We start from the raw sequence: 13,483 nt of genomic DNA, 5'->3' as shown, positions 1-13,483 counted from the left end.
TTGCATTAGTCTCCATGTTGTACAATACATCCTTGTAACTTAATTTTTGAAAACTTTACTTTGAGCTGTGTTTGGTCTTCGATGCTGTGGGGCTTTTCTCGGGTTGTGGCAAGTGAGGGCTGCTCTCTAGCTGCCCTGTGCACGATTCTCCCTGCAGTGGCTTCCCTTGTTGCAGACCGTGAGCTCTAGGGTGCTTGGGCTCAGTACTTGTGGCACGTGGGCTCAGTAGCCGCAGGTCCCGGGCTCTAGGGCACAAGCTCGGTGGTCGCAGTGCACAGGCTTGGCTGCTCCGCGGCATGTGGGATCTTCCCAAATCAGGGATTGAACCCATGTCTCCTGCATCAACAGGCAGATGCTTTATGACGGAACCACTATGGAAAACCTATAGCTTAATCAAGACCTTAAGACCTATGGACTTACACCAAATAGCTGTACCTCTTAATCCCCTATTCCATCTCGTCCCTCCTCCCTCCCCTTTCCCCACTGCAATAGTTTGTTCTCTATGTCTACGATTTTCTATTTTGTTTTATTCACTACTGTGTATTTTTTAAGATTCCACATACAAGTGATATCACACAGTCTTTGTCTCTCTCTGTCACACTTATTTCACACAGCATCATACCCTCCAGGGGTATCCATGTTCCTGCAAATGACAAAACTTCACTGAAAACATACATTTTTCATTTGTATCCAAGCTTGTCTCTCTGTAAGATGATGTCATGTATGGAATATTTATGAATCCTCACATGTAAAATTTTCAAAATTAGTACATTAAGTTATGTAAAGCATAAGAAGAGAAAAATGTGCAACAAATTTTGTTATGTATGTAGTACAAATAGAAAGAACTCACTTATAAGATGTTCTTCACAAATGATGCTGCAATTTTAAGCAAAATTTGTGCCTCAGAGAAAATAATTTCATTGCACACAAGTTGATTTTTTAAAAAAATATATGTTAAGAGCACAAAGGAAGGGACACACCATAATTCATCTTGTTTAATGTTGAACACTGGGAATATTCCTATTTTAAAACTGTGAACAAGACAAAAAAGTCCATTATTTCCATTACTTCTTGATCAATTCTGGATAGTATTAACCCAAATTCAAATGAAAAACAAAGAAATTAAAGCATAAAAGTTGGAAAAGAAGAAAAAAAAGTTACCAACTTATGCAGATAATATTTGTGAAACCAGAAAAGCAGAGAGAAACTGAAAGAAAAATTAGTCAATTTTGTCTCTTTTTTCAAAATTAACATTAAAAAGTCCATTACTTTCTTTAACATAGAAAATCTCCAGATTAAAAATAAAAGTGAAAGAGTCAATTTAATTTATAATAGCAACAAAAATGATTAAAATGCCTAATTATAAATTTAACAAGAAATCTACAGAGCCTATTAAAAATGTTTTAAAGGCTTTACTTAATTGGATAAATATATACTGTCTTGTATGTAATTATAAAATATTGTAAAGGTGTCAGTTTTCCATTAATTTGTTTCCTAATATGATTACAATAAAATTTCTTGTAGAATTTTATTTTAATTTGAGTTTGTATGACAAAAATCAAGCATGTGCAATTAACCAAGAAGATTCTAGGGGTTAAAAAAAAGAAATGTTTGTAACAAGGTAGCCCTACTAGATGCTAAAATGTATTTTAATACATTCTAAAATAGTTTAATATTTCTTTTTAGAAGTGGTAACAGTCTACTACTTCTAAAATACTTTATTATTAGTGTAGCAAGTGACAGCAAGAAAAATGAAATAGCATGAGGAATCCAGAAAGAGAAATTGATCCCCTCCCCAAAATTGAAATTTTGTATATGATCAATGTCACCTTTCAAATCAACCAGAAAAGAGCAGATTGTTTTATATAGTGTTATTTAGGGGAGGAAAAAAAGCTAAATTCCTATTTGCTTCACAAAAACAAATTAGAGATAGCTCAATTATTTAAATGCCAAAAAATTTAAAAGAAACCATAAAAATAATAAAGTGATAGCAAAAAAAGAAAAAAAATCACCTTAAATAAAAAAGATCTTTGTAGACAAAACTCAGAAGCCTGGGTGGACCAAAACTCATACATTTGATTGTATAAATATCTAAACTTTCTATGCAGGAAAAATATTATAAGCAAAATTAAAAGACAAATAGAAAAGTATGAAGTCACTCATTGTATAGAGAGACTGCATATGTTAACAACCTAATATGAAAACAGAAAAGGATATGGAGGGACTTCACACAGGCACAGGAAAAAGGCTGTGGTGATTCTTGGTGGGGAACCTTGGGTTTGGAACTGCAGATACTGAAGGCCAGCTACAATATATCCCTGAGTTTTTAACTGCTTTTAAATTTGGCACTCCTAACGACCGCTCTCTCATACTCAAAAGTCAACTGTACTATCGTTGGGCTTCCCAGGTGGCGCTAGTGGTAAAGAACCCGACTGCCAATGCAGGAGACATAAGAGATGCAGGTTCGATCCCTTGGTCAGGAACATCCCCTGGCGCAGGAAATGGCAACCCACTGTAGTATTCTTGCCTGTAAAATTCTATGGACAGAGGAACCTAGCGGCCTGCAGTCCGCGGGGTTACTAAGAGTCGGACATGACTGAGCGACTTAGCACCGCTATCCTTAATACAAGTTTCTTATCTACTACTGTCCATAAGGGCTTCCCCGGGAGCTCAGCTGGTAAAGAATCTGCCTGCAATGCATGAGACCCCGGTTAGATTCCTGGGTTGGGAAGATCCCCTCGAGAAGGGATAGGCCACCCACTCCAGTATTCTTGGACTTTTTGGTGGCTCAGACAGTAAAGAATCCGCCTGCAATGAGGGAGACCTGGGTTTGATCCCTAGGTTGGGAAGATCCCCTGGAGGAGGGCATGGCAACCCACTCCAGCATTCTTGCCTGGAGCATCCCCTTGGACAGAGGGGCCTGGCGGGCTACAGTCCATGGGGTGGCCAAGAGTCGGACCGGACTGAGCGACCACGCAAAGCACGTTGTACCTAAGAAAAATTCCCTAAAGTGCCACCAGAGGGCAACAGAGGATCAGTCATTTGCCTGCCTGCGCCGGGTGGTGGCTGCCACAATAGAGGAGAAATCTCCCCGCTCGGGAGCTGTTTCACCGGGAAAATGGGGAGGGATTGTGAAACAAGACCTCTGCCAGCTCTAACAGGACGTTATTGTAGTTAGATTCACTTGGTGACTGTAGCAACTGTTGGAATTTAACCTTGTTAAACTTTACCCATTACATAAACCCGATTTAAGCCACAGTCTATGTAGATACTATTCTATTCCTTTTGGGGGTAAAAAGCTAACAGTTACTGAGAGCGTTTTATGAGCCCAATACTGTTCTAAGCCCTTTGCTGGTACACAACCTTCCATTTACTGCTATACAAGTGCTCCCAGAAGAGAAAGGTGAGGTATAAAGAAGTGCTTTTGCAGAAGAGAAAGGTGAGGTATAAAGAAGTGAGGTACCTTGCTCAGCCTCTCAGCCAGGATGGGTAGGGCCGGGATGTGAGTGCTCTGACGCCAGAGGTCGTATTTATCATAACTGCTCCATCACACAGGGAACCTGTTCAATGAAAGGCAAACCCAAATGTCTAATAAAATGTTATTAATTGCATCTGGCTGGCAATTCATAGTTTTGTCTTTATAGAAAATGACTTTCTTGGGCGCTTTCCCAAGGTACATAACCATGCAATTGCATCCCATACCTTGCGATTTTAGCACTATTTTGTTACCACAAGAGCATTGTAATCTGTCTGTTGCCATGGCTGTTGGTCCCTGAACCAATCTCTCCCCACCCTTCTCTCCACAGTGTCGGCAATGTCCCTTTATGGCTTTTCTAAGCCCAACTTAAACTTGACTAGAATCTGATATTTCCCCCAAATACATTCCATATCTCTTCCTCCCCACACTTAAGGCCAAAATTTTTACCTGCTAATCCTGAGGAATGTAAAAGCGTGACCTGGGAGGTGGATGCAGGTGAGGCCTCTGCAGGGAATACGAATAGTTTTCATGACAGAGGAAGCGAGTTTGGGGGAATGATGAGAAGTAAATCTGAAAAGGTCATGTTTTGTTTTGTTTTTTTAAAAATTAGATTACAGAAAGCAAGAGTTAGGGTTGCCAAACTGGTTTCTCGAGCCCATTCTGTCTTGGGATGGAGAGATGGCCAAGTACCCATAGTTCTGCCTTCTGGGCTCACAAAAGCTCCAGGCTCTGGGTCAGCAGAAAAGGACCCTTTAGCACCTGAGACACACACTCTCACACACATATGGGTACACACTCCTGCTCACACTTACAGGCTCTCACACTTACATACCTCACACACTCATAAGGAATGGCAAGATGACCAGTAGTCATCTGTGAGTACAAAAATTAATAATTATTCTTTTTCTTTCTGCTTTTCTGTGCTTTTTAAGTTTTCTGCCTTGAAAATATATTTCACAAGTAACAAAATATTAAATATTGTAAAAATGTAAGAAAACCAAGGCAAAATAAATTCTATATAATTCACTCAAATTTGGCAAAACTCCTCTGGAAAAGAATATTTCCTCTTGTATGTGTCTAATGAGCCAATGGGCTCATTCCTATTTGTGAAACTTTATAGTTTCATTCTTTATCTTGAAAAAATCCTTTTGTAATACAAAGTAGTGTACAAAGCTGTGAAATATTTATATATTTTAAGTTATTACACCTTTAAAAAGACTTTATAATTGTGCTGATTTCACATTTGGTTGGAAATTCAGTTTGGGGCTTTATAATGCATTAGAAATGAGTGTGGCTCATAAATATTTAGAAAATCTGATTAAATCATGATTGCTCTTTTCCTTTGAACAATCACAATAGGAGCCTAGAATCACAGACATGACGTCAGCAGAACTTCACCCCCCCCCGCCCCCCCCCCGATTTTCTCCACAAAGACTGGGGTTTCTGAACGTCCTCTCATTCCGGCCACACGTGTCACAGGCAGCCGACCTGATCATCACCAGTGAAACTCACAGGTGATCCTGAATTTGGCCAACAACAAACTCAACAAACCATTCACAAGGGATATTGGGATTTCTACTTTCAAAATGAAGTTCTGAAAACAGTTTTCATAAACCAAATATCTGAGTTTATGTATAGGAAGTGAATATTCTTCCTTGATTATCCACTCCCCTGCTTGCAGTGAATCACATCCCCTCTCCTGTGAGTTCTCAACCAGATGGGAAGAGCTGAGGAATAAAGATCAGCTTCATTCTGGCAGTAAGATAAGGTAGGAGCAGGCAGGGGTTTGGGCCAAAATTGGGCTTCCTTTCTCTGTTCCATTTTTCCTTACTGATTTTTCCACCCAGTTTGAAAGAGTGGGTGGAGAGACTTTGCCTTTACTTTTCATGTTGTGGCAGCATTCCTGAGCCAAACTTGGGTCCACTTACCCCTCCCAGGAAAGCCAATCTTCTGATACTGGGTTGTGGTGAAGGAGAGTGTGGTGTTTATTGTAGGGAGATATACAAGGAGTCAAGGCAACTCATGTTTCAAAGGCCTGAACTCCCCGACGGCTCTCAGGGTAAGATTTTCAAAGACAGGGTGAGGGAGACAGTGGTGGGGTGTGAGATGAGGTCATGGGCATTCTTCTGATTGGCTGGTGGTGAGGTGACCAGGGGTCAACATCTTCACTCTTCTGGTTCCAACTGGTCTGGGGCCTGTGCATTTGTGGTTAGCATGCAGTTAACTTCTCCTACCTGGTGAGGGTTTCAGAATCTGCAAAAGAGCTCAACGATATGACTCAGAATATTATCTATAGCCCTTGAGGAGGAACTAAAGGCCCTTGACTTTGTTTAGTGGCTAACCTATTAGTATTTTGTGTTCTTGACTATTTTCCTTCATTTCTGGATTTTCTCACTTCTCTGATTAAATTTATTCTTTGGAACTCAGGAAAGGCCCGAAAATGAAAGTGTTAGTCACTCAGTCATGTCTGACTTTTTGAGACCCCATGGACTGTAGCCCACCAGGCTCCTCTGTCCAGGGAATTCTGCAGGCAAAAATAACTGGAGTGGGTTGCCATTTCCTTCTCCAGGGGATCTTTCTGGCCCAGGGATTAAACCCAGGTCTCCTGCATTGTAGGCGAATGCCATTTTGAGTTCCCTGAACCAGGGAAGGCCTAGGAGGGTAAAGTGTTGCTACAGACAAGAAGCAGGCAGAGAGCACGGGTGCGGTGAGGTCTGACCTGAGAAGGCCCAGTGGGGTCCTGCTTGGTTGCGGCAAGGTATGTGTCCTGCAGGAGGACATGTGTGCTGCAGCCTTTCAGAACCTGCCAAACCAAGGGGAGAGCAAAAGCAATCATTTTCTTCAAAAGGTGTTCATTTGCAGGGAATAGAGCTACCTCATTAACAATATAAGGAATGTGGTAATAAATGTCATGCTTACAACTGAACATGTCTGAGTTCTTTTTTCCTGTTGCTAAAAACATAGGACTCTGTATATGAAATGGGGTTTTATCAGTGCATTGCCTCATGCAATGTCCATGGTGTTTGTTTCAAGTGCGCTTACTTAGGATTTTATATATTTCCTTCCTTTGGATTAAATAAATGGATTTAATGATCACTAAAGTGAAGAGGGTGAATCATGAAGAGTTTTAAAATAAGAGTTCAGTTTCAGGAAGAGCTAGCAGCAGTGTTTACTGGGCTTCCTGTTTGGCTTAGAAATGAATGGAGTAAACAGATCATTACGGCCTCATGTCCTCCCCTATCAGGGAGAGAGCTGGTAACTGAACTCTTCCTGAAACAGCCTATGAGTCTTGCAACAAATGGAAGCTGATGAATAGAGGTTTTATTTGTTTCTGGCCTTGATTCCTCAATAACGGTCCAAGATTTTAGGCAGGGAACCGAGGTTTGGTGTGGATCCAGGGTTTTGTATTAGGAGCCAATTTGAATCAAGAGCCAAGAGCTGAGGAAAGGTCAGACGCCTTGATCAGGGAGGAAGGTTGGGAGTGGAGACAAGGAAGAAGGCTCTCTGTTGAGCCTATGTCCACAAAGACCCGGATCCTCCCTGCCCCTCAGGTCCTGCACTAGTGGAGGCTGACTTTGTCCTTCTGAACTGCAGTCTCCCAGAGCATGGACAGATGTTACATACGGGTAAAGTTCTTCATCTTAAAGGGAAAAGAGGAAGGTCAACGCCCTCAGTTCAGTTCAGTCGCTCAATCATGTCTGACTCTTTGTGATCACATGAACCACAGTATGCCAGGCCTCCCTGTCCATCACCAACTCCCGGAGTCCACCCAAACCCATGTCCATTGAGTCAGTAATGCCATCCAACCATCTCATCCTCTGTCATCCCCTTCTCCTCCTGCCTTCAATCTTTCTGAGCATCAGGGTCTTTTCCAATGAGTCAGCTCTTCACATCAGGTGGACAAAGTATTGGAGTTTCAGCTTCAGCATCTGTCCCTCCAATGAACACCCAGGACTTATTTCCTTTAGGGTGGACTGGTTGGATCTCCTTGCAGTCCACGGGACTCTCAAGAGTCTTCTCCAACACCACAGTTTAAAAGCATCAATTCTTCGGCACTCAGCTTTCTTTATAGTCCAACTCTCACATCCATACATGACTACTGGAAAAACCATAACTTTGACTAGACAGACCTTTGTTGCCAAAGTAATGTCTCTGCTTTTTAATATGCTGTCAAGGTTGGTCATAGCTTTTCTTCCAAGGCACAAGTGTCTTTTAATTTCATGGCTGCAGTCACCATCTGCAGTGATTTTGGAGCCCCAAAAAATAAAGTCAGCCACTGTTTCCCTATCTATTTGCTATGAAGTGATGGGACCGGATGCCATGATTTTAGTTTTCTGAATGTTGAGCTTTAAGCCAACTTTTTCACTCTCCTCTTTCACTTTCATCAAGAGGCTCTTTAGTTGTTCTTCGCTTTCTGTCATAAGGGTGGTGTCATCTGCATATCTGAGGTTATTGATATCTCTCCCGGCAATCTTGATTCCAGCTTGTGCTTCATCCAGCTCAGCATTTCTCATGATGTAGTCTGCATAAAGTTAAATAAGCAGGGTGACAATATACAGCCTTGATGTACTCTTTTTCCTATTTAGAACCAGTCTGTTGTTCCATGTCCAGTGCTAACTGTTGCTTCCTGACCTGCATACAGATTTCTCAGAAGGCAGGTCAGGTGGTCTGGTATTCCCATCTCTTGAAGAATGTTCCACAGTTTGTTGTGATCCACATAGTCAAAGGCGTTGGTGTAGTCAATAAGGCAGAAGTAGATGTTTTTCTGGAACTCTCTTGCTTTTTTGTTGATCCAGCTGATGTTGACAATTTGAGCTCTGGTTCCTCTGCCTTTTCTAAAACCAGCTTGAACATCTGGAAGTTCACGGTTCATGTATTGTTGAAGCCTGGCTTGGAGAATTTTAAGCATTACTTTACTAGCATGTGATATGAGTGCAATAGTGTGATAGTTTGAGCATTCTTTGGCATTGCCTTTCTTTGGGATTGGAATGAAAACTCACCTTTTCCAATAAACACTGAATCCCTCGCACACAGTATGTATTAAATAAATGCTCTTCTACTAAATTGAAGTAGTTTGGAAATGGCTGTTTGAGTCAGGAGGACCCTTGTCTGATTCACTATAGACTAGCACCTGAACTATTATACAATTTTATATATATATATATATATAATCTGATATATACTGATGTATAATATGAGATATATAGATATATATATACGGTAGATGGTAAAAAAAAAAAGGAGATTGAGATGGTAAAATAAACATAAACCCGGTCATTACTCCTTAAGAATGCTGAGAACAGAGTTGATGAGTTGCAGCTAAAATGCACTTAGAACTGTGGATAATCATTCTTTGTCTCCTCCTGGTCTCATAAGCACAGATGTTTGAGAGATGTCTGTGATACTATGTAACACTCTGGCTTTATCACATATTCATATTACGAGTTTAATTTTTTTTTCCTCTGTGTAATACTGTGTTACTGCGATTTATAATGAGAAATATGTATTTGGTTAGCAGCGGAGCCAAAATGAGTTCAGTAGATCAAAGCTTCCTTTGGAAGCAGGCACCTTTATGAAAGATATCAGTCATCATGTTGTCCAAGGGGATCCTCAGCCATGGTGACCTGGAATACGAGGTGTGAGCCCCACCTTACCCTGTGGAAATCCTGGTGGTAAGAATCTGAGGTCTGTTAATCCCAGCACGGGGAAGCAGCTCTTTGGGACCTTGTGTGTACTTTAGCTGACACATGGTAGGTGCTCAGTCAATAGAGAAGAACTCCTTTAAACATGCCCCAGAGAACAGCAGACAGTTTTCTGAGCAAGGCTGGGAGAAAAGCCATTTATCCAATAAACACAGAGGGGATAGGATTTGGTCTTACTCAATCCATCACATCCTTAGAGGAGTCCACGCAGAGTTGGGAAAGACTTAACGGTCACTCTCACTTACTCTCTTGGGGTCCTGATCTCTTCTCCCTTCCTACATATATTCCTGCCTCTTTATGTCCTCTTTTCTGTGACCCATGTCATAATCACTTTTCAGGAAATTTCTGATTCACTCGTCTCACTAAGGAGAAAATAACTAAGAAAGCATTTATTTTCTATATCCCAGGCGTATTTGTCTTTTATTGGGGTTGGGCAACGGAATAAACTGTAATCCAAAGTCGGTTTCCAGCAGTGGAACTGAAGATAGTGTATGAATTGGGACCAGCTAAACCCCAATGTACATGATCAAATACAACAGAATTTCATAGCCGGCTCACACAGCAGTTCAGTGTGGATGCAACTGGATAGCTTTCCTTCACATGGTGATTCAGAGATCCACACGTTGGGCCTTATCGGTATACTCAGGCAGCAGTGGAAGGAAAAGAGGGTGTGTGCCTTGCTGCTCTGAAAATTCTGGCCCATTAGAGTCTTACCACCTCGGAAGAAAAGCAAGGATGGATTTGGGCAGATGACCAAGTCTTAGCCAAAGTCCCAGAGCGTGGAGCTTTGTTGCTCTGGAGGGTGCAGACATGAGGGAGGCTGACATTTTTACCAGTCAGGAGACCACATCCTGTAACCAGTTATCACCTAAACTGGGGCCTCTTGCTGGTGCAGTGCTGAAATTCCCAGGATTTTCCGGCAGACTCACTTAACGTCATTTAAACCTTTGCAGTTGTCCCTAGGTTTGTAACAGTAGAAAGGGACAAAGTGCCCACAGTTGGGAGAGCTGTTCACATTTCCTCCACAGCTCCCAGCAGATCCTGAATTCAAAGCGGAAATCCCATGAGCCCCTTGACTGCATGGGGCTCCTGCCCACTAACTCAGGGCCTTTGCTTGTTCATGACCAGCCTGACCCCAGATTTCTCTTTTGTCTGTTTCTTCTCTTTGCAACCATGTCTTCTCAACTATTTTACTGCTAATTAGCACCTGAACCAAATGCTGAAGAAGCGCTGGAGATGGTGAAGTAAACAAGCCTGCTAATTACTTCTTAAATCTGGTGAAAAGAGTTGACCAGTTGCAGTTGAAATGCAGTTAGAACTGTGGATGAATCACCGTTTATCACCTCCCCGTCTCCTAAATGCATATACTTAAGAGGCATCAGTGATATAATTTAACTCTCTAAATGTATCATATTCATGGGAAGAAGAGTTTAATGCATTTTTCTCACATTGTGATACTGTGATTTAAAATAAGTATATTTTAGATCTTTGTCCCCTTTTTTGCTCAGAGCTCCTAAAACCCTTAGAATTTCCTAAAGGATGAGAAGAATACAAGTATCTTTTATTATGTTAATGAGCTGACCTTTGGAAAGCACTTAAGTGTTGAGGGCTGGCTGCCGGATGGAGCCAATGAAGTTAATTAGGTTAGAACTTTCAGTCCCACCCACCACTTTCCGGAGAGGAAAGAAAGGCAGGAAGTTGCGTCAATCATCATTGGCCAATGGGCCCGTCAATCATGCCTAGGTACTATCACCGCCGTAAAACCGCCAAAAGGGTTGGGTGAACTTCCTGGATGGTGCAAGGTATATGGAGAGGTGGTGGGATCCTGCCCTGAGTCTTCTATGTGGGTGTTCACCTGTATCCTTTATCACATCCGGTTAAGGTAAGTAAGTCTGTGTGTGAATTCTGTGTGCTGCTTCGGCACATTAAATTCAAGGATGGAGTCTTTGGAAGCTCTGTTGGTAGTAGGTCGGAAGCACAGGTGACATCTAGGTTTGCAAATAGCATCCCTGTGAGGGGCAGCAGTCTGGTGGGACTGAACCCCGACTCTGTGGAATCTGATGCTGTACCTGAGTAGATGGTGTCAGAGTTAAATTAAACGGTAGGACACCCAGCTGGGCTGGAGAAATGGGTGGTGTGGGGAAAACCCCAAGACATTTGGTGATTAAAAGTGTCAAGTGAAGTGGTTTTTTTTGTTGTTGTTGAGTAGTAAAGGAGATACACAGGAAAGAAAAACAAGAGAAAGAGGCGTAGGAAGGAAAGACTTTTCCCCCCCTATGCTGTAGGAAAAAACTCTAGGTTTTTCTTAGTTATAGCAAGAAATCATTGTAACAGCATCATAAGTGGGGTGTGGCTACTCCTTGTGCAAAAGTCAATAAAGAGGCCAACTGGTGGAAAGGGAAATTTGCTTTATTTTGGATGCTGGCAACCTGGGGGGGGGGGTGGGGGTGGGGTGGGCCTGTTGGGCCCGCCCAGAGGCCAACTCCTTCCCATTAACACTCAGTGGGTAAGAGTTTTTATAGACAGGATTGGGGAGAGGGGGACTCTGTGCAGAAAGAGCACAGACAGCCCTGAGCATCATCTTGAAATTGGTCACCTGTGGTCTGCCCAGCGTCATGTTGATTAAGTACTGGCCATTTTCAGTCCCAGGGTCAGTTTGTCCCCTTTCCTTTGAGGCCAGTTCCCAGAACTGTGGCAGCTCAGGTCATGGTGACAGTTTGGTCCTCGTGTCATTAACTTCTTCCACCTGGTGGGGGTTTCAGTATCTGTAAGACCCGTCGGGGGATGTGGCTCAATTTTACCTGTAGACCTTGTGCTGTGTGGGTGCTTAGTCACTCACCTCGGTTGTGTACAATTCTTTGCAACCTCATGGATTGCAGCCCACCTGGCTCCTCTATCCATGGGCTTTCTCAGGCAAGAAATACTGGAGTGGGTTGCCATTTCCTCCTCGAGGGGATTTTCCTGACCCTGGGATCAAACCCACATCTTCTGCATTGCAGGCAGTTGTTGTTTTTTTTTAACCCCCAAGCCATCCAGGGAAGACTGTGGCCCTTGAGAAGTAACTAAAGCTCCTTGACCACACTTAATGACTAAATTATTATTATTTGGTCTCCTTTGACTGTTTTGTTTCTGCGTTTTTCTCACTTCTCCAATAATATTTATTCCTTGGCTAAATTTTTTTTCACAGGCAAAAGGCAGGCTGAGGCCCTGGGGGTCAAGGACCATAGCATCCTGCTCCATTTCAGTTAACAGTAAATGTTTATGGAGAAATTCTGTGTCCAGCATGGTCTTAACTATTTTATGTACATGGTTTCATTTAATTCTCACTACAACCCTAAGTGGTAGATATTTTTATTGCCCAGTCATACATACCTAATAAGAGGCAGTGCTACGTGATTAAGGAGCCCAGGAGCTGAACATTTGTATTATTTACCCTCCATACTCTAATAGGCCTTCCCTGGTGGGTTAGTGGTAAAAAGTCTACCTGCAATGCAGGAGACACTGGTTCGATCCCTGACTTAGAAAGATCCCCTGGAGAAAGAAATGGCAACTCACTCCAGTAGTCTTGCCTGGAAAATCCTGTGGACAGAGGAGTTGGGCTGACTATAGTCCTTGAGGTTGCAAGAGTTGGACACGACTTAGCCACTAAACCACCATACTCTAATAGGAAACCATGGCATGCTCGTTTTTAGGGGAAAAAAAAATATGGTGAATGTGTTTTTCTTTTGAGAAAGTGAATTAATCTGTGAAATTCATCTTTTCTTCACAAGGTGAGAGTGGAATGAAATAGCTCTTCAAGAGCTGAGATCTCCTATTCTATGTTGATAACTCAGTCATTAAAGCAACATTCCCTGGACAGGCTTCATCAAAATAGTGACAAGAGAGTACAGGCATTACTGAGGTTTACTGCAGTTCAATTCATGGTGCTTTGCAGGTACCACGTTGTCTATAAGCCAAAGCTTTGTGGCAATCCTGTGTCGAACAAATCTTTCAGTGCCATTTTTTCCAATAGCATTTGCTCACTTCCTGTCTCTTTCACGTTTGGGTAATGCTTTAAACTTTTTTATAACTATGTTTATTATGGTGATCAGTGATCTTTGTTACTGTCTGACTCACTGAAGGTTCAGATGATGGTTAGCATTTATTACTAATAAAGTATTATTTTCATGAAGGTATATACACTGTTTTCTTTTTTAGATGTGATGTAAATATAGCTTTTATATACATTGGAAAATAAAAAATCTTGTGTGACTTGCTTTATTGGGATATTTGCTTTATTTCAGTGGTCTGAATCAAACCCCAG

This window comes from Muntiacus reevesi, chromosome 16 (assembly GCF_963930625.1).
Source record: "Muntiacus reevesi chromosome 16, mMunRee1.1, whole genome shotgun sequence".
In the NCBI taxonomy this organism is placed as follows: domain Eukaryota; kingdom Metazoa; phylum Chordata; class Mammalia; order Artiodactyla; family Cervidae; genus Muntiacus; species Muntiacus reevesi.
The sequence above is the reverse complement of the archived record's forward strand: the minus strand, read 5'-3'. Positions refer to the sequence as shown.